The sequence below is a fragment of the Schistocerca serialis genome, chromosome 7, assembly GCF_023864345.2.
Source record: "Schistocerca serialis cubense isolate TAMUIC-IGC-003099 chromosome 7, iqSchSeri2.2, whole genome shotgun sequence".
In the NCBI taxonomy this organism is placed as follows: domain Eukaryota; kingdom Metazoa; phylum Arthropoda; class Insecta; order Orthoptera; family Acrididae; genus Schistocerca; species Schistocerca serialis.
The window spans coordinates 462496183-462518574 of NC_064644.1; the positions used below are offsets into that span (position 1 = coordinate 462496183).

The window sequence follows — 22392 nt, forward strand, 5'->3', positions numbered from 1 at the left end:
GGTGACGGACGTTTCACCAAATGAAATTAGAATTATATTAATACCTCCAGCTGCTAACGGGCGTTGACATATATCAACGGTGACAGGCGAAAATGTGTGCCCCGACCGGGACTCGAACGCGAGATCTCTTGCTTACATGGCAGACGCTCTATCCATCTGAGCCATCGAGGGCACAGAGGATAGTTTGACTGCAGGGACTATCTCGTGCACACCTCTCGCGAGACCCACATTCTCACCTTGTATGTCCACAGACTACATTCGTAGTGTCCCACCCCAACACACTCATTACTCGTGGAAGACATTCTTAACAAGTCCCGTAAGATTTCGGGGAATATGTGTGCATCCGCACAGAAGAAGAAGGTCATGGCCGGTGTGGCCAGACCTATATACTTCTTTCGGACCATTCCCTATAAGTATATAGTTCTGGCAACACCGGCCATGACCTTCTTCCTCTGTGCGGATGCACACACATTCCCCGAAATCTTACGGGACTTGGTAAGAATGCCTTCCACGAGTAATGCGTGTGTTGGAGTGGGACACTACGAATGTAGTGTTTGGACATACAAGGTGAGAATGATGGTCTCGCGGGAGGCGTGAGCGAGATAGTCCCTGCAGTCGCGGTATCCTCTGTGCCCTCGGTGGCTCAGATGGATAGAGCGTCTGCCATGAAAGCAGGAGATCCCGGTTTCGAGTCCCGGTCGGGGCACACATTTCACCTGTCCCCGTTGATATATGCCAACGCCCGTTAGCAGCTGAAGGTGTTGAAATAATTCCAGTTTTGTTCTAGACGGCTGCAGGTCATCAATGGTGTCTGTTCTTTCGGACATGTCCCCATAAGTATATTACCAAATGCATCAAAATGGGACCAACGTGCTGTTATTCCTTTCTTGAGTACCGAAGGACAAACTGCGGTAGACTCCATCGCAGAGTGAAGAATGTGTATGCGGCAGTATGTCTGTCAAAAGCCATTGCTCGGAATGGTGTGCCAAGTTCAATGCTCATCTACGTGGTTACTCTGCAATTCACAATGCTGTTGAGGATTCAGTACAAGTCACCGGTCGATATGGACGCCAGCTTTAAGCATTACGGATAAAATCAAGTGGGAGACACTTATGGACTCGCTCCATGGTTCCGACCTCTCCTCACGGGATTATCAGGCTTTAGGTCTGTTAAAAAAAGGACTTGAAGAGTCGACGATTCCTGTCGGACAAGGATGTGCAACAGGCAGTCATGATCTTCTTCGTGTAGCGGGAGACAGTGTTTTACCAAAGGGGTATGTTCAAGCTGATGTGCCTGTCGGATATAGTCTCAATACTCACGGCGATTTTGCCTGAGTGCCATACCGATTCTGCACTGTACAGTCTTCGAAAGGAAACTTTTTGCTTGCCCTTTTACTATGGATATTACAACCACAAATTTCAGCGATGCAGCTGACTTTACTCACAAAAGTCTCGATTCTCGGGTGTGCCTTCGTCTTTAATGAAGAATTTCATATCCCTACAGCGCCTCTAAAAGAAAGTTTCGTGTAAATGAAGCAAAGCTACATCTGTTTCTGTAGTTATGTTATCGGAAAACGATTTAATTCTAGCGTTACGATAAAACACTACTCCTTTCAGTTTCCCTTTTTTTGCGTCATGCAGCCTAATTGGTGCATTTCTAGGGAATAATAAGCGTATATGTTTATTGCTGGTTGTATTTGTTATGATCCTCCGGCATTAAGCAGCCAGCACACGTAATGTGAAAATTTATTGCTTTTTGAAACAATGGGGCATAGAAACAATAATAGTTTTTGTGACGTCACGTTATAACGGAGGCATCTCCCCTCTTCGTCTCCTCACATTAGTGACCATTCCACCTCCACCATCGACTGTAAATACGCTGGGACGTAATTTGTGGATGGGCCTATTACAGTTAATGTTCATTGGTAGCCACTTTACTTTACGATTTTATCATCAAATGTTTCTTTTGTGGAAGAGGGGCAAAATTTTTGAGTACTTATATGTAGAATTAAACAGGAAGTTTAGCAACTTAAATATTCCCACTAGAATTTGATTTTAATGTATTTAATACTTTTACTTTATATAATTATGTTAAATGAACTGTTCGTAGCAAAAATTGGTTTCGCTGTATTAAAGCAAATATGTTGTTGTTGTTGTGGTCTTCAGTCCTGAGACTGGTTTGATGCAGCTCTCCATGCTACTCTATCCTGTGCAAGCTTCTTCATCTCCCAGTACCTACTGCAACCTACATCCTTCTGAATCTGCTTAATGTATTCATCTCTTGGTCTCCCTCTACGATTTTTACCCTCCATGCTGCCCTCCAATGCTAAATTTGTGAGCCCTTGATGCCTCAAAACATGTTCTACCAACCGATCCCTTCTTCTAGTCAAACTGTGCGCGTTATATACTAAGATGTCAAATGAGTGTTTCAGTGCAACGATTTTTGTATTCTCATAGCTCTCTTTTTATTGTCTCTATTGCTGCTGACACGGAATATACTGTTCACAGGTGTGTTATCTGAATACTGAACTAACGAATTTTTTCAAAGGCAACATCTTTAATCCTTAACGAAAAATCCAAATTTTTTTACAAATGAAGAGTCTGTATTATCAGAGTCGAACCTTGGTATCTCCTTTCTTTCGCGGGCAGTGCGTCTCCAATTATGCAAATCTAAGGCTAAATTTATCGCTAATTGGGTAGTATGTAGCAACGTAATCAGCAGTGTTGCATAATTCTCTTAGAAAAAGAGTTTCATTGATATTTAAAGTGTACGCTTTTGTCAATTACCGCAATTATGATGGTACAAGACGTGGTATAGGAAACACCCTCCATCACACACTGTAAGGTGCTTTTTAATGTACGGATATAAATGTAAATGTAGTAGAATTGTTGATGACTGAGTCCATGGTTACGCCGCGGCTGTTACACATTTCCACAAAAGCTTACCGCTCAAGCGCAACCATGGGTTTAACCTTTAATTAGTTCATTTAGCGAATTAACATCGTAGTGGCGTCAACATTTAATGTTAATGTGCTATGTCAGTGCGGTAACTGGAATTTCTACTGGTTATGAACTACTGACTGTCACACATAAACCCGTGAGAGAATGGATAGAACGTGTGTTCTGGAAATACGTCAAATTCCACGAACCCTTTTGAATTCAACACATAATTGCAACTAATAGCTAGGAGAAAGTCTCTAGCTGTCATTGTGAATGCGTCTATGAATTAAATATCCTTTTGACCGCAATAATATTTTACGTTGAGTGAATTATAAATGGATCGTACAAACATTTCCACTCGGATTCTCCTGTTGAAATAAATACTTCATTCTGCTGTTTAGTTTCAACCGACTACCTCTCACTGGCTCTGGTCGTATTCTGATTTATAGGATGTGCACATCTACAGCTGACGTGTGACGTAGGTTGCAGCATTCACTTCGATAGAACAGCCCGAGTTGATATCGTCTAAGTTTTCCTTGAATTTATCGAGACCATGTTACCCGAAAAGAAGAATTTAACACAATTATCGGTTTAAGGCGCTGATGATCCAGAGACCAATAATGAGTGGTCAGGATAAACGTATTGTCTGCATGTTTATAAGTGAGTTTCCGTGTGTCGAGGTAGCCAAGTACAGAATTTTGCTTTGGAATAAACTTCGTATTATTCTACAACAAAGGATTGGTTTTTCAGAATATTCATAGTTGAGGTACAAATATTCATGCTGTACTGAATGCTAGTATATTTTATCAACAGACATAGATCCATCGACATTAAGCACTATAAATCTTTCAGGCATTCCAGATTGTAGTAATGTATTTTAGTTAGGCTCGATGTTGGACACCATCTAATTAGTGATGCAAGTTTTAGCCAAGGCTACGTTTCTTACATTATTAATTATAATATAGTAACCTAAGATTTACATATTAACTTCGAATGGCATTCAGTATTTCCTGCAGTTGGAGACTGGGTTGATGCCTGCATTCTATTATTTTCAGCAACTTTCTTTCAGTGAGAAATCAGTTATACACGAAGTACGACCTAAAGTAGGCGGTGAATATGATTCTAGGAAGAGTAGCACAGTTATGTTAGAATGGGATGTAGCCAAGTAGACTGACAATGATGTAAGAATTTCTGAAAATGTTCTTTTTCCCTACACTGTTGGAAATTAGAATAATTTCATTGTGTTGTACCTGAAGCATAGCACATGGCTCATATGCCAAACCGTACAAGTACTCTGATTGTTTCATGTTACTATGCCAGTTATTATTGCTATTTTTACTGAACTTTTAACGCTCTCGAACATTTTCATATACACGGGTACGTTAAGATAATCGCTGTCTGAGACTTCCCTTATAATAACTCCATACGGCATTAATGTCAAGTATGTTAGAATGCAGCTGGTTGTAACAGTTTAAGAGTTCACGTGTGATGTCGCTGGTTTCAATATGCACTTAGGCACAAGTTTGAAAGCTTTAATGTACACTCGCCTACAATGTCCTTATATTAGTAGGAAAGTGCAGTCGCTGGCTGGTCGACTACTCGCCTTTTATTGTACATTGATTGCTACGGGGACATGGGATGCATGGGAACTGGCAATAATTTTTGACTAACGATATAAAATGCTAAAACATTTTTTCCTAAGCATGATCGTAACGTGTGTATTTTTTCTTTCTCAACCAATCAACGTAACGCATTTTAATGTTTGACTACATCTATAGTAAAGATTGTAATTATTTATACCTTCTCAGCCAGCGTTTCTTGCCAACCTCATTCAGCGTACCATGTGACGAAACATATTAACTTCGATAAGCCTCATTAATAGGTTGCAAGCAGACATCAACATACTGCCAGAATAGTTTACTGTTGAATATCTATGAGCAGTAAAAATCGAATCACACAGTTCACAGTTTTTGCAGTCTAATATGGTATGTATTGAACAGACACTGTCATTGTTTTAACACACGGCATAATTGTGTTACACTTATTTCACAGTTAAGTTGATGCATTGTTGGTGATGTAACCAATATGGGTTCCTCATCTGAAACTTGGACCTGGACTGACTGACTCAGGACCAAAAATCATGTCCTTATGTATCATCACAATAGTAGGCACTGAAAGTACACATTGTTCGATGTTTAAGTTGCATCAATTACAATTAAAACATACCTCCTTCAATTAACTGAATACATGGAAAAATTCTTTCTTTTTGAACAGTTTCTTCTACTACAAGGGTTAAGCTAAATTATTTGTTTAAATGATGGAATTAACAGATATAGTTATACAAACAATAGTTTTGACAAGATTGGTCATTACTCTGGAATTAATTAAGGGCTGGCTTTCCTAACAAGTTTTCAGTTAGAGCTAAATAAATACTTAAAGAATGCTAATAGTTGTTCCTTCATTTGTTTATAATTATTATAGAATTTATATTTGTTTATAAGTCAACAATAGAATTTAAGTCACAGAACAATTGCTGACTTCACCCTGTAATGAAATATATTAACTATAAATTGTGAAAATCAATTAGAAAACTAACACACATGAAACTAAGCACAGAATTGGATCTGGTGCTATATTGTTTAAAACTAAGAGCTAACCTTTCACTTTTATGAAAATGCAGATTATACTCACGTATGTTAGTAGTAATTAGTCAAAAATGAAGAAATGAATTTTAAGCAGGCAGACGGCAAAGCAAGAGAGAAAGTAAAAAGATGCCAGCTTGCTTCATTATACAATGATAGTGGTTTAATCACAGAACATTGTAAGAAATCACAGAGGCTGTTTCCAAAGATGAACAAGAAAAGAAGAAAATAAAATGTTTGAGTTGCTGGAAGTATGGTCACTTCAAGTCTAGCTCTCCAAAGAGGTAAGAATTGTCAAAGAAGATATTACAAGAGAGTGGACCAGTCATTATTTTCTGCACTGAGTGTATCAGACTTTAATCAGAACAGTGGATCTTTCTGGAGCATCACCTCACATGACTTCAAGAAATGGATGGCTTCAGGTTTTTGTATCAGCAAATTACAAATGAAAAATTCTAATGTATGCTGATAATGTTGAATGAGGAAGTGAAGAGAGAGGAAATGTTATTGGCCAAGCCTCAGGTATATCTTCAGTCAGAAATGTCATTTGTGCCCCTGGCAAAGGTCAGTTTGCCCTTTGGTTTAGAAAGGTATAAATATTTTTCACAAAGATGGATGTAAGATGTTTAAAAGGGATTGCCTTCTTTGCTATAGATAGGAGCCAAATATCATTTATAAACTAAAATGTTGAACTTGGGTCAGATTAGAAAGCTCTAGCTGTTGGAAAGATTAGTAACTTGGAACACTTATGGCATTGTAGACTTGATAGTGTTAGTTGACAAGAAGATTTAGATATATTTAAGTCATTCTGTTTTTATATTTGTACTTATTTCTGTTTTCATGCACGTGTCTATGTGAATGTTTTTATATCGATGTTTTAGACCGAAGTAGTGATGATGATAAGGTCCCATACTCCGAGGAGTGTAGGGGACGATGCGGGAGACCCGCACCAGTGTACTAGGCAAGGTCCTAGTGGAGGTTGTTTGCCATTGCCTTCCTCCGACCGTAATGGGGATGAATGATGAAGATGAAGACGACACAACACCCATTCATCTCGAGGCAGGAGAAATCCCTGACCCCGCCGGGAATCGAACCGGGACCCCGAGCGCGGGAAGCGAGAGGGCTACCACAATACCACGAGCTGCGAACAATGGAGCTAGTAGCAAAGAGATAATAGTGAGGCACACGACTAGAATTAAATTATGTTGGTGAGATTGTGGCAATTTGAAAGTGTGTCATTTTGAAGGACAGATTCTGGGTCGGAGTGCTCAACAGCAGTCTTACGGAGTGCTTGTACACGAACACTTAGTAAAACCTCGTCATATTTTAAATCGCTTTGCCTTAATTGTTATTGTTAGTGGCTGGGTTATATGTAAGACCTATTAGTGTTCCAGAACGACACTGCAAGTTCCATAGGATTAGACAGTGGCGATGCATAACAATATCGCGCCTTATTGTCAAAGTAACGCCAACCAACTACAGACTATTTTAGGATAACGATACATGCGACAGATAAAATGAATAAAACGCTTCACAATGGTCTAGATGAGTTGTTTCTCTCTAGTAACTGATGACTCACAGAAAATCATACATCTGGGTCACACAAAATGGTGAACTCCCGTGTACACTAATCTACGTTGTACGCAGATGCGCAGTCGTGCCTAACACGATCGCAAAATATGAGCGCCAAAACTGGTGCCTTCTTTGTGATTCGTCCGCTAGCGTGGGACTTTGTCTGTTCTCACCTAACCAGCCTGAAGCCAGAAAAAGTCACTCCTTCTTCTAAGGTGATACGTTGCGTCTGTTGATGAGAAGCGGCAAGAGAACGTGTTGTTACCTTTAATGCAGTATCAGGTATCTCATTAGTCTGCAAGCGGGTTACTGAGTAAAAGCCGCTGGCTACAGTACCGGATCTTAAAGAACCCTAGCCTTGGAACGCCTCGGCTACTGTAGTTGACATATAGGGATACATAGTTGTGAACGTTGTAGCTGACAGACAAAAGCTAGTCATGGGTAATTGTGATTTGGAATACAGTGGGAATACAGACAGTTTTCGCTAGTTCCCTTTCTTCATGTCGCAAGTTTTGTAAAGGAGGCTCCCTCAAGATTCTGTGCATCAAGCCCATGTTGGGGGCTTCATATAGCGATGAGTGTGACAGAATTTTTGTCTCTGGGATGTTACGTAGCTAAAGACAAAGAGAACCGGAATGTTTCAAGGAATGGAAAGCGTCTAGAGACAAAGTGAATATTTCAGATACATCGGATAACACTGTATCTCGTACACTACTAGTGAAAGTTATTGCAACTGCATTCGCACTTCACTTAAGCAGTACTGCTTTGATAATTTTCAAATTTTCAGAGTTTTTTTTATGTTTTTAGCCTTTGGTGCTCAGCTAATAAACGCTTTCGAGATGAAGTTTATGCGGAAACGTAATTTACGTTTTATCAATGCAGTGTATGTAATAACAGACACCATCCAAGAAATTTTAAACTGCCCCGCGCCCAAGATATTCGAAGATAGTATCATAAGGTTATACCTACAGTGTATGGAAGTGTGACTTAAAGCAATTTTAAAGGAGTATACGAACAGCTACGATGTATTGAAAGTATCATTGTACAAATGTTTGTAGCCGCACAGACTCTTTTCACAGATATACTTTTTATTTGCCACTGTGGCTGGGTGCCCTCTTTGTCGACACAGTCATCAACTGAATGGAAGACGTATGCGCCGTCTATCTGTGAACCGTGTAACATTTCTTCTGCATGTGTTAACATTTCAATTATTTTTCCTAATTCTGCGAGAGGGGACCAACCTAGCATTTGTATAAACGAGCACTGTATACCGGATAAGAACCTGTAAGGTGTCAGGCAAATCCAACACCTTCCATGAATACCCTGACATGATAAGCAAATCCAGTAGTATGTCACATAGCTCCGAATAAATGGTGACATTAAATTAACCGAAGCAATACGAGTAACGAGTGAGCAAATGGAATACCAGAGACTAACACAAGAATGCCTAGATGCATGTCATACCTTCCCACCGTGAGACGGACGCAGTTCCGAGGGGAGAAACGAGAACAGAAGCCGAGAGCAGAACCGTGTTAAGCTGGAAGGCCCTACGATAAGGGACGGACACTCACGGTGCCAGCTAACCGCTAGGACCCCCCCCCCCCCCCCCAGCTCATGTTAAAAGCTAGAGCCCTCCAGAAGAACAGTATAGATCTTACGATAACACTAAAAGGACCACACCAGCTGCAAGTTTTAGCATGAGACTTTTTCGCGTCTCTGTTACGTTGCAAACTTTAAAAACATTGCCCCACCATGAAAAGTATAACGTTTCTCATTGGATGGACAGAATTTTTGTAGGCAGAGCTTAAGGTTAACGTTGTGACCCTGATTGGTCAGATGAAAACACAGCCAGATAGTTTTTTTTTTTTTAAACCAACTTCGGTAAATTGTAGTAAGGAGAAGTTAGGAGAGAGATGCTTCCGAGACGGCGAGGTGAGCGGAGCTGTGCTACCCGCCGCCCCCTGACGAACACCGACAAGGTAATGAACGCACACGATGCCGCATAACAGCGCATAAAGCTTCACTCAGAACTGCAGAAGTCTCATCTGTTACACCCCCTTTTTGCGTAATACTAGTGTCGATCGTCAATTAAAGCTCATGGTGCTCACATTTGCCACTTAAGGTAAAAATCTGAAACGCGATGATTTTTCTGTTATATAGTTATTGAGAAGCCGCATCAGCCACTGTAATTTACGACAAGTTAGATAAGTAATTAAAGATAACTGAGGGTCACTGTAGACCATTTTGATTGTTTTCTCTCTTTTGAAACTTAATTTAAACCTAGATTATAGATGTGATATGGCATAGGTCATCCTTCGATCCATTGTAGAACTTGGAAACCCACTCAGGGAATATTCGTTCACATTTTTGTTGAACGCAGTTGGTTTTTATCATCCTGTATTAAAACATTTCCTTTTTTCAATAGTGCAATTTATAAACAATATTTTGTGAGTAGAATAAAATTTCTAATGGTAAACTTAACTGCTTTTTCGACGTTATTTTACCAGCTAACTAAAAATAGGAAAGCCTTGAACCCTTTCCACTAAATTTAGTTAGTATTAAGATTCTTTTACAAGGAGTGCAGTGGAGCTGACGCTGAAATCATTAAGTATTTGGTTATATCATCGCTAGTTTCACTGAACTTTTCTGAACTCTACATGTCATGTGTGGTCTGGCGTCTCCTTACCAGCAACAGGTCCCGGGTTCAAACTAATCAATTCCCTAAAAAACACGCTCAGAGCGTCGTTGCGCGAAAGTGGTAGGGAAACACGATATAGAAGAAACAGACACCACGCAGAATGTTGGAAACCACACTCACTGCAGTTTTCGTTAATCTGTCGCACGGATTCGATTCCGCCTGGCCCCGTCCTCTGTCTGTCATGCTAAATAAACAGAAATAAAGATATGAGATAGAAAATGTTTTTCACTACTGTCGGCTGATTGCTGTGGAACGAGATGGAAAACTGAAAGCCTCTTGATAAATGAAACTCATTATCTTTTGAAAATTAAAATCTTCTTACCTTCTTGTACTGGATTTACTTGATATCCAAAACTTTAGAAATTAAAATTCCTCCTAGAACTAAAATGTGCTGAAACAGGAAAATTGTCTTCGAGTATGACAGGTCTTATCCCCAAGGCCGTTGTTAAAAATAAATCTTCCTTGCATCGCTGTTCTTGGGAACCTATACCTCTTTAGAAGCTATAATTCCGGCATGATTTTAAAACTGTTCCTCTAGAAAGAAGAAATATTTTTACTCGTAGGGTTATGAAAATTAAAATAACTTCTAGAGACCGAATGTCTGCCTTAAGGCGTAAAAATCGACTGAAACCTCCCCTGGCGCTTATTGGTCAACAGGAACTTGGCAGGATCCCGATGCGAATCCTCTTCTTGTAAATAAAGTTCATCGTCCCCAAAAATTTCATAGAAACCACTATTACATCTCTTATTAACTAATGTTTCACAAAGCACTGCGTAAAGATGAAGTGAGCTTCCTTTGCACTGTATTGTCAATCACTACAGTTACGAAGTAAGTGTCGAAATGCTGGGCTAAACGCAAAGTTGTCAGTAAATGCTTGAAATATTCGAGATTTAGAGGTCCCACAAGAACCATTCCAAACAGCTTTTGAATGAGGAAACAGGCTTCAGGTGCTTTAAACATACTGACAGTACCAAGCCCTTCAGATTTTGTTAAATTGTGTTCCAAAATAAATCGATGTGCTATTATATTTGCGATTGTAATCAGAAAAATAGGTCACAAAAATAAGTAGTTAGAGAAACGAATGACAATAACTGCATCCCACTTCTGAATTTAAATCCCCCTCCCCAGAATCTGAAGGAAAATTGTAACGACAGGATAAACTGGAGATGTACAAAAATGAGAGCCTGGAACGTTATATGTGTACCTTTTGTCTCTGAAACTAGAAAATATGAAGACAGCGTGTAGACCAACTGCTAAGATCCAACAGAATATACTGAAGTGAAACGCAACGGTTAAAATGTCTTACAGCCAATCGACTTTAGGGTAACAATCACATCATAAAATAGGTGTGAGTTGCTTTAGTAAATAATCGTAAGTTGCTTCCTCATAACTAAAAGGAAGACCTGTAAGTTGTACATGCAAGACAACAGAGATACGGTTATAGCTAGGACTCCGTGGAACTACATTTCAGCTATTGGTAGGAACAGAATTCAAGCCGTACTCAGCTCGTCCGATGCTTAAATACTTGCCTGTGAGTGAAATGTTAATCAAACAATCTTACACAATTACGAAGCAATAATGGCGGCGCTTCGCATCCCTCAAGGTACAGTGCACCTGCGGGATTCTATTGGAAGGATGGTCGACACAGCATTTTAACTATTTGCTACAGAACAAGGAACAACACTCATTTCAATAAATCACTACCACCTTGATCAACACTGTTGTGCTGATAGCACAAGTCGTCTGGATCAAAATTACCCACTTGTATTTCCTCATAAAACGTTCACGTTTATTGATCGTGTGACTTCGCGAAGTTTCTTCTCTGCATATTTTCTCAAAATCTGTCTTTGATATAGATATTTTTGAGAGAGAAACAAATTTCTCCAAGAAATAATTCCTCTGAGATTTAACACATAACCGTTTTATTATTACATATTTTTCTGTAAACTTCGCCCGGACATACATGAGTTTTCGTAGTGCAATAATTACAACCCCGGACGTATTGGAGTGTAGTGGTTTTCATACTCCGTTCAACAATCCCACTACAGGTTTTTTCGTAACTTCTCGAAGTGTATTAGTGTTGAAGGTACCCTAATTACGTGACCAGAGGTCTACCTTCCATCGTTAATCAGAATTCAATTAGTACTCTTTATCTAGTGAATTCATCGTCAACGGGTTCAGAATATTTTGGCCCCCTTCCCTCGCCATTTACGGTAAAAGTTCCATCATTCGCGTTTTTCAACAAATTATACACGACTTCGTTAAAGCAAAAACGTATTTATAGATTTATATTTACCGCAATAAGCAGAAGAACTCTTAGTAACGGGACCTTTCGGTTTAGAGTGAGAAAGAGGCATATTTATATCAGCGTTGTGAACAGTGTTTCTAGAGATACACAAAATACGTCAGAATTGTCTAAAGATATTAAGTTCAGTCGGTTCATACAGTTGTAATTTGCTCTCTTCCACTTGTTGAGTGTACGCTGCTGAGCATCAGAACCACTGTTTCCTACAATTATATGCTCATATTACCTCAGAATAATCTGAACTCTGAACGGAGGTGGCGATATACGAGACGGAGATATTTCCATTTTTCTCTGCGTGTGCTGCACCATGAATGATCACAATGATATTTTTATGGCCCGCTTTTATGCTTCTGAAACGTTACTGGAATTTCATTCGACGATTGCGATACATCACATTTCTTCCGAAGACATTCCACGATAACAGGAGATTTTTCCGTGAGAATTTAGCTTTTAGTACAGCGTACGAGTAGCGCTGAATTTCGCGTGTTGCTCTCAGTCATGAAACATATTTTTTCCTCCACATGGATTTCCCGTCATTTCTAACGCATACGTGATTATCATCAATCTAAAGCTTTTCTGATCCATAAGCGTATAGTATGAATTACTTTTGGTGTGAACTCAAAATCATCCTGCAGAGGGCTGTTCAAGGCACTGAGGGTACTAACTGCTGCTTCGAAATACATTTATTCCTTAACGAAATTTGAGATAAATAATATATCTCTTTTTCAAGTAAACAGGTCAGTTCATGATGGAATCAGTACTAGAAATAAGAGTAATATAACTAAGAATTAAAGTTATTATGGTCCAGTAAGATGTCCAATGCTCGGGAAAATCAAAAATATAATAACTAAATTTAGATTATTCTAGCCTAATGAATTTATTAGTGGTTCTCTCCTAACTCATCGACGAATGTATGAATTATCAATAATATCATGCCGTGAAAGTACATCTTCAGTGCAGTAATATTATCAGAGTAAATGAGCGTCGAAATATGAGTTTCTGTACCCTAAGAATTATCGTACGTGCCACAATTTATAGTACAATTACAAGTTTCGTGAGAATTTCGTTATTACCTCTTCAATGAAAATAAATTTAATTTTTTTTCGTCCTTTTCCCATGAGGACCACTGCACTTCACCATCTGTAAAAGAACCGTCTACATACATCTTTCGTTTTCTCCCGCTTTTGATATGCCTCCTGTATTCTTGTCTTATGACATGATCTACATCCCTGAGTTTCTCCTCTCTTTAACGATCTGCGAAAAAAGTTATTATATGTAACCTTATTTCTAATTTAACAGAAAACCAACAGTAATTTCTCTGTTTTACCTATTCCCTGATCATATGATTTTTGTAGCAATATTCTCCAATGCATCACTAAATAAAAATTATTTCCTGTATTTAAACCATTTCGTTAATACTTACTGGTGTCTGACAAGAAACAAACTACTATCATATAATACAGCTGTCTAAATTTATCAACAAAATTCAGTAGCACCAAAGTACACACGTCAGAGAAAAGTTCAGATGTGAAATCGATAACCTGAAGCAGGTGTCCAGAAATTTCTTTCAGTCGCTTCAGGTGAAGCAGGGAAAATACTGTAAACGAAGCCACAATCGATTTTTCTTTTTACCCGATCGTATTCCGATAAGAGTTTAGCGATGGTTTCTATTGACCTTACGTCGACGAAGATCCGCCTTACCTCCTAATGAGCACGAAGACGTGCTGTGGCATTGAATCCACGAGAGACCAAAAATTGTGGCAAGCCATTTCTATCCAGAACCTCAGGTCAGCATGGCAACTCACAAGGGATTGGTGGGGTCAGCGATCAAGTCATGCACACCGCTCTCGATGTCGCCCTAGACGATGTCCTGAAGGAGCAAACTGAACCTCATTCGTAATCTAGTGAGACAAATGAGGAACATCTGTTGTGTGCAAGTGATACATGAATCAGGTTGAAGTATCTCCTGAACAACACAAAGGACAGTGATAAATAGTGGAAAGGATAATTTATCTGATCGACAATAATGACTGCGAAAGAAAGCTGTAGCTCCAGAAATACACACTGATAAGCAAAAACATTATGCCCACTGCCCATCGCGACACTGGATACCGCCTGTGGCGTTTCGGATAATTCACACACGAACAGATGTATGTAAGCGGAGCAGACACGGAAGGAGGATCACCCAGGCGATGACATGGGCTGCAAATGGGGAAAATCACTGACATAAGCGACTTTGACAAAGGTCAGGTTGTTATAACGCAGAGCCTCTGTACGAGTATCTCGAGAACGGTGAAGATGGTCGAATGTGCACGTGCTACTATCGTGAGCATCTACGGAAAGAAGTACAAGGACAGTGAAACTGCCACTAGGCTCTAAATGGTTAGACGCCCACGACTCTTCACAGAACGTGGGATTCGGAGACTTGTATCTTCTGTAAAGCAGGATAGATGGTAACTTGTGACATCTCCAGCGAAAGAGCGAACACACAAGTGTTTCGGACATCGTTCATCGTACATTATTGAACGTGAAGCTCCGCAGCAGATCACTCCTCGTGTTCACATGTCGACTCAACGACATCGTCAATTACGAATGCAATGGTCACGGGACCATCCGGATTCGAATGAATCGACTGGAAACGTGTCGGCTCTTCGCGTGAATCACATTTTTTTCTACACTAGATCGATGGTCGTCTCCATAAATGCCGTCATCGAGTTGAACGGTGGTTCGAAATGTGCAGTGCGCCACGGGTGCAGGCTTGTGGCAGCGGTATTATGCTATGGGAGACGTTCTCCTGCTCTTGCATAGGATCTGTGGTAGTAATTTCACATGTTGACTGCTGCGAACCACCTGCAACCCTTCATGCTTGATGTCTTCCCCGACCACGATATCATCTTTCAGCAATACAATTGTCCTGTCTCGGAGCCAGTATCGTTTGAGGAGCATTACAGCGAACTTCTTTGATGTCTCGGCGACCAAATTCGCCGGCTGTAAATCCTATGGAACCCATCTGGGTCACTATCAGGCGCCACCAACACGTAACCAAATCAGTGATCCGTTATGTACGCGAATTACACGGTCCGCAAGAAGACATCTAATGTCGCATACCTCCACAAACCTACCAACAAATTGTAGGATCCCTTAGACGTAGAATCAGTGATGTATTTACTTCCAAAGACAGGCAAACAAGATATTAAGTAGGTAGTCATAATGTTTTGGCTCATTACAAAAAATTAATGAAATAATTATTTTGTCGATTGTATTTTTGGATACTCACGGGAAATAACCTGCAATAATAATTTTCAGCCGTTTATTCCTTTTCCACTGTGTTATGTTTCCTTTAAGTGAGTAGAAGGTCTACTGACTGTGTGGTTACATGTTACACACATCGCTGAAATTTACTAGAATAGTAGTACTGTTTGGAACGAAAACAATTTTGATACACTTGAGGCTATACTACAAAAATGGAAAGTTTTTTTCTTTCTAATTACGGCGTTCTAGCATCAGACTTAATTACTGATGGGGATACAATATCACTGTTGTCTGTTTATACGGTGCAGGACGTTTTGTAAATTATTAGACTGCCAAATTCAAGTTATAATGATTTATGAATGTAAAAAGAAAGTACCACTGATAACAGAAATTGCATTTTCACGAATGTTGGGTGAAAATTGGTCTATGAACGTGCAGTCGCATGTAACAGGTAATGAGAATATTCAAGATTTGATAATTTCCTAGAAACGTGTAGCAAGGCTGTTTCCACGTACCTTAAAGGAAATCTAAAACAGTTGTCAGTCAATAATACGATAACTGTCTTTGGAATCGATGACTGCGTCTTACTGGCAGAGCAAGTAGCAGATGTAACAATTGTACTAAACAGACTGCGTATATTATGGTTGTCCGGATTCTTCTGGATTTCTTTTCATAGAGTTAAGTAAAACATGATGTGCATATGTCTCCTTTACCGGAAACAATTGCAGAACCCAAAACGCACATTTGCAATGCGTTCCCGTAGGTGACTCCTCACATTCTTCATAATGTGTGGCGTGAAATGGGCAATACTTAGATATCCGTGCGAGTTAGGGTGGTTATACAAAACACCTACAAAGTATGTAAAAACAGTTGAACTTACTTCTGTAACTCTAATCGATGTAACATAATGCGTTATATATACTATAGCTGTTTGTAAACGCTACATTTATTTTTAATTAACCTGTGTAAGCCATCTATTAGAAAGCAGAAGCAGCTTCATACATCTACCACACAGTCGGGAAGAAAAACGAAAACAATTATTTCAGCCACTGGAACGCTGAAAGTTACAGCATAGATCAAGACGTTAAGAAGCACATGCTTATGCATTGATGTAAGTTACACCCTGCTTTCGCAGAATATGCCCTTATATCTTGTAATGTATCTCACGCAATCCAGGCTTCAAACCATTTCATATCAGAGGATAACATACTCCTTTTGTCGGAATCATTCTTTGTTTTACATATTGCAGGCAGGAAAAGCGAGGACAAAGAATAAATTCAGCGCCACACAATCATTCAAGATTACCTAAATTAATAATATTTTACCCACCATCCCTACCTTATTAAAACTGTTTTACCGTGGAGAATTCCAAATTATAACTCTGGAATTGCTTCCAGGCCCGCACTTTTGTTATACCTGTAGTGAAAAATAGCTTCTGCGTGCGGCTTGTGTTTTTTGAATAGCACCTTAAATCGAATTACTTTTTATTTATGTGCATTTATAAAAGGTGAAAATTTTCGTGTAAGTTTTCATAAGCCATGGCAATATTAATATGAAGTACTCAAGGCGTCAAGTGCCTCAGGAAATTACTTTCCAGCGGAATGCTGATTTCCATTAAACTTTATATTCCTCCTTGTGGTGCCGGAGCATTTTTATTTGTCGAAAATTTGAAATTCAAATTATCAATGAATTCCGCTACAGACTTGGTCTACAACCGGTGACATAGCTATACACGATCCGCCGCTTTACTAATAAGAGCTTTCGCTATCTAAGTAAATGTTCTTATCGAAAGAAAGTACAAGGTATCTCCGCAGAATTAATAAGAATAACGGACAAGCAAGGATTTGCCAAGACTTACTTTTCTGTTTGTATCAACTATAGTTTTAAATAAAATGATGTAAATAAATTTCGTGCATTTTAGAAACTGGAGACTGCAGTTTATTTTCGAGGCACTTGGTCAGGCCAGTCAAAGAATGGTGATGAAAGAAAGTGAGGAAATACAATAGAACTGATAGATGTAAAGCAAACTTTCTATAATACTGTATGAGGAAGTATAATGCGGATTAATATCGATAGAAAGTTTCAGGATAGTTAGTTTCCGCACTGAAGCCACAAGATTACAATCAGATAAATTATATTACCGATTATATTACCAATTACAAAGACTATATTACCAATGATGGCATGAAAAAGACATTCCTCGTTGGACATACGACATAGTGAAGAACACTGAAAGAGTCGAGAAAAGCGACAAATGTCACAAAGAAATAATAAAGCAAACGAATAATAATATAATACTGTAAAAATAATATAACTATAAATTAATCAGTCTAGTAAATAAAATTAAATTTCGTTCACCATTGGCGGGACATCTAACTCTGCTCTTCATTGTCAACGATAAAATCCGTGACTGTTGTAAAAATTATTTATTTCTAAGAATGAAAGCACTAGCCGGTATTAGGAAATATGCCCCGTCTTCAAGTTCATCTGCAAAATTTTAAATGAATAATATTACCTATCCGCACAGTTGAGATAACCAAAGCTACACAAAACGAAGAGAAATTATTAGAAAAAAGCCCTACACCCGAATTGAAATGTGACTCCACAATGTACGCATAAAGCTTAAAATATGGTAAAATAGTTGATCAGAGATGCATTACTTTACCGTATTTTAACCTTAGTTATACATACTTCGTGGACACAGATTTTAATCTAAAGGTTTTTTTAAGAATTTCTGTTGGTTCTGTTTTGCCGGCCGGCCGGAGTGGCCGTGCGGTTCTGGGCACTACAGTCTGGAGCCGAGCGACCGCTACGGTCGCAGGTTCGAATCCTGCCTCGGGCATGGATGTGTGTGATGTCCTTAGGTTAGTTAGGTTTAATTAGTTCTAAGTTCTAGGCGACTGATGACCTCATAAGTTAAGTCGCATAGTGCTCAGAGCCATTTGAACAATTTTTTTTCTTTTGCCTTGATTATATTAACCATGTGGATAGGCATTTTTATTCGTTTAAAGTTTTGTAGATGCACCTGAAGATGAGACATAAGCCCTGAATCCGGGTAGCGCTTTCCTTTTTTGAAATAAACAATTTTTACAATTACAGTGGATTTTATCAGTGACAAATCTCGTTCAGTGGAGCAATATCTATTGATTGCCTCGAAACCGTTCACGGTGTTATCCTTACACAAAATTCTCTTGGTTTTTAGGGTGCGGCATAAATTTATAGAATATGGGTCGATGATGAGCACTTCACGAAGTTCATGTCCATTTTAAATACTATTATCGTGATATTATCTCATTTTTGTGGTTTCGGCTGACATCTAAAGAATTTATTCTGACGTGAGATAACACCTGTGGGATCATGGCTGCTCGTGAAAGAAGAGACGGCATGCCTCGAGATAATGTCTTGTGTCTTTATATCGGACGAGAATAATTATTCACCAGGTACAAACCATCATCATGCAACACTCCTTGGTTTCAATCTTTGCGACGCGAATTATTTCTCACTTATTGCTGTCCCTGTCGATCCCATTAACTACGCAATCTTCCCTGAACTGACTGATCTTTCCATGGAATCTACGAAAATATAGAGAATTGTGTAAAAACAGTAGATAGGAATCTCAGTGGCTCCGATGTTAAGTAATATAAACATAAATCTCTTTGATACTTGATTGCAGGTTAGACAGGCCTCATCTTTCATCAGAGGTTAATTATAAAACTCATGTCTCACATTATGTTCCTATCTGTGAAGACCAAAACAGTGCAGTATGTTTTTCCTATAACAAATGCCTGATTACGTATCATCATCAACGCATTGTGTGTTCCTACTGTCGATTTAGCCACATGTAAATAACACGCAGTGCTAATCGTTAATTCTGTTGTTGTGTGCCATGAGATACAATCGATGAAGTAGAATTAAAACACGAACACATTAATATAGAGATAACGAAGCTATGAAACACTGAAATACAGTTATAAGTAGAGAAATTTTTCCAAATGTGAAGAAAAGTTAAAGTGATTTGACAGATCACTGTAATGAAAAGACGTCTCTCTGATTTAAATTGCGTATTTTTGTTTACGGACCTAGCGTACTTGACCAGAAAAATTAGAATATAACCCCTTGCCTGAAACAGTGAGTTAATAAAATATAATTTCTGCAGTCCAAGCTGCTGGTAAAAGCTTGTTTAGTATTTCGCGGGATATGATAAAAAGAATGGTCCTTTGTTATCTGTTCATGCCAGCATAAAGTAAAACAATATACAAGTTTCAGCACATATAGATGATAACTAACATCAAAAGCACCTGCGAACATTAGTCGTCAATTGTTCAAATGTTGAACATAAACACGTAAAGATGGAACACAAATGTCGGGTGAGGTATTCCAAAGTCGAACAACGGTATTTATATGAGAATGGAGTATTTCCTGTTTCAGAAAGGGACATGGTTCAAATATTTACCAGGCTATGAAACTTAAGAACGATAGTAACATTCGCATGGTTTGTGACAGACGAAACTTGGACCATTTGTAGAAAGAACTGATGCAGTATTGTACACAATGTAGCTGAAAGAAATAGAAAGAGACGTACAGAAATGATACTTTTATTCGAAGACAGAAGTCACCGTGACTTCCGATGGTCACTTGAAATATCAAAAAAGGCAAGACACAGTTCTCAATAGTGCATGCTGTGCAACGCTCTCCCATGCCGACCACAAGATTGGCAAGGAGTTCTTGGGGTAGGGCATTACATTCTTCCACCACCGCTGTTGACAACTGGTGGACGATCGTTGGTTCATGTGAATGTGTGGCAGTGCACCTTCCCAACGCAGCCCACACGTGCTCAATGGGATTTAAGTCGGGAGAAAATGCCAGGCCAGTACATTGCCGAAAACCCTCTCGTTAAAAGAGCACCTCCATGCCGTCTTGTATTGTTATCCACAAAATCGAAGTCAGCGCCGAATGCACGCTCGAAAGGAAGGAGTGCTGTGTCACAATAACACTGACCGGTGAGTGTATAGTGTTCAAATATCTGGGCCGTTCGGGGTAGCCGCGTGGTCTAGGCGCCTTGCCACGGTTCGCGCGGCTTCCCCTGTCGGGAGGTTAGATTCCTCCCTCGGGCATGGGCGTATTTGTTCTCCTTAGTGTAAGTTAGGTTGGAATAGATTAAGTAGTGTGTAAGCCTAGGGACCGATGACGTCAGCAGTTTGGTCCCATACTAACTTGCCACAAATTTTCAAAAATTTCCAAATATTTGGAGTACAGTGCGTCCTTGCAGCATTAGCCTCACCACACCTTATCAAATGGACCACCAAGACGATTATTCGACAACGTTCTTGGGTCCATTACGTGTTCCCACTATCGCCATGTGAGCATAAGTCCAGCTCTGTCGAACATGATCCTTTTTGGGTTCAGGTGCTACGGCATTATGGTATGAAGGCATAATGTTGCAAGGGCTTACTGACCTCCAAATATTTGAATACGTACTCCGTAATTCTTCCCCATATGCGTGTTTTCAGGGGTGCATTCGGCCCTAACATTGTTTTAATCGATGACAGTGCACGATCGCGTAAAACTACGAAAGTAGTGGAGCTCTTGGAACGGGAAGATATTCGGCGATTGGACTGCCTAAATGAAGCCCGACAAGGGCGTAGGACGTCAAACGGACCGACTTGGAGCAAGAGAGGCACCACAGGACATATTAATTCTACTGTCTATACTTCTACAAATAAATTCATAAAACTTTGTCAGCGTGCCCAGGAAAGATTCAGGATTCACAATCATAGCAGAGGAAGTTAAAAAACATGACACATAAATTGTTTTTTCGTGTGAAATTTCATCATTTTTTTCATTTACTATTGGCTGCATTTGTTGCTATAGGTATTCTTTTCTTCATAAATAAGAGAGACTCTTCAATGAATTTTGCACAACATACAAGCCATACTTACAGGTGTTGGAAACTCTAGAATTTATTTAATTTATGAAAAAATGAATGAGCTATTATATTTTAAACTTCATGTTTAGAAAAAACTCAAATTTTATAGTTAATTATCTCAGTTTTTACCATAGCCTTTAATAGAGTTGGAAAAATCAAGAGTTTTACATTAAGGAGTTTGTGTTTGATAAGCGAAACAAGTTTAAAATAAATAGGATATTTATTTTCGATTTTACATGTACCTAAGTACAGAAATTTGTGTTTTACGGAAAATGGGCGTTAATGTCTCTGCGTGTATTTGGTATTCTTTTAAAACTGTCCAGCACCACATGCAGGTTCTTTTTCATTTTCTAAAACAGTTTTCTTCCTTCTCACATTCCTGTGATGCACTCTCCTTGATGCTATCAACTCCAAAAATGATTTATCTTATCTGCTTTCACTACACGCTCTCTGTCTATCTGATAGAAAGCTTTGATGCAGTTCACTCCGGACTTAATTCTCATTTTCTCTAAAACATATTTCCTTCTTTGCATACCATCATTAAAAGATGAAACTGCATCATAAACACCAATAGCAAGTGCATATCTCCCCACAAAAATTGTTTTTGGCAATCTTTCCCAAATACATTGGTTAAAATTTTCATTTGGGCTTTAGGTACCGCCTTGAAGACATTTCTTCATTAAGAATGTAGAGAAAGTATCTGTATCAGTAGTCCTTTGTTTCATATATGGTAATCTCTGGATTAAATAGAAACATTCGAATTTTACATACTATACTGTGGCGTATTACGTATGGCAGAAGAATGCTGTGCAGGGGGGGGGGGGGGGGGGCAGTTTGAGTACTGAGAGCAATTAGCTAGGTTTGATTACACTCAAGGTGGAAGAATAACGGAGGCAACAAAATGAGGGAAGAATAGCTAGTGTCAAAATTGGCTATGTCATCTGTATTGTAAGGCGTCCGGATTTGCGTAATATTCTATCTAATTCTAACATTCGCTGATCTATTAACCCCTCTAGTCTTCGTACTGTTTTTTATCTCTATGTACGTCCGACCTTTC

General features: G+C 39.2%; 1 non-coding gene across 1 annotated transcript; it reads left to right on the forward strand.

The window, feature by feature from the left end:
* The first annotated feature begins 631 nt into the window (after positions 1-631).
* On the forward strand, positions 632-706 carry Trnas-uga (transfer RNA serine (anticodon UGA)). Its single transcript has one exon. It is a non-coding gene; the product is annotated as a tRNA-Ser (tRNA).
* Positions 707-22392: the final 21686 nt, after the last annotated feature.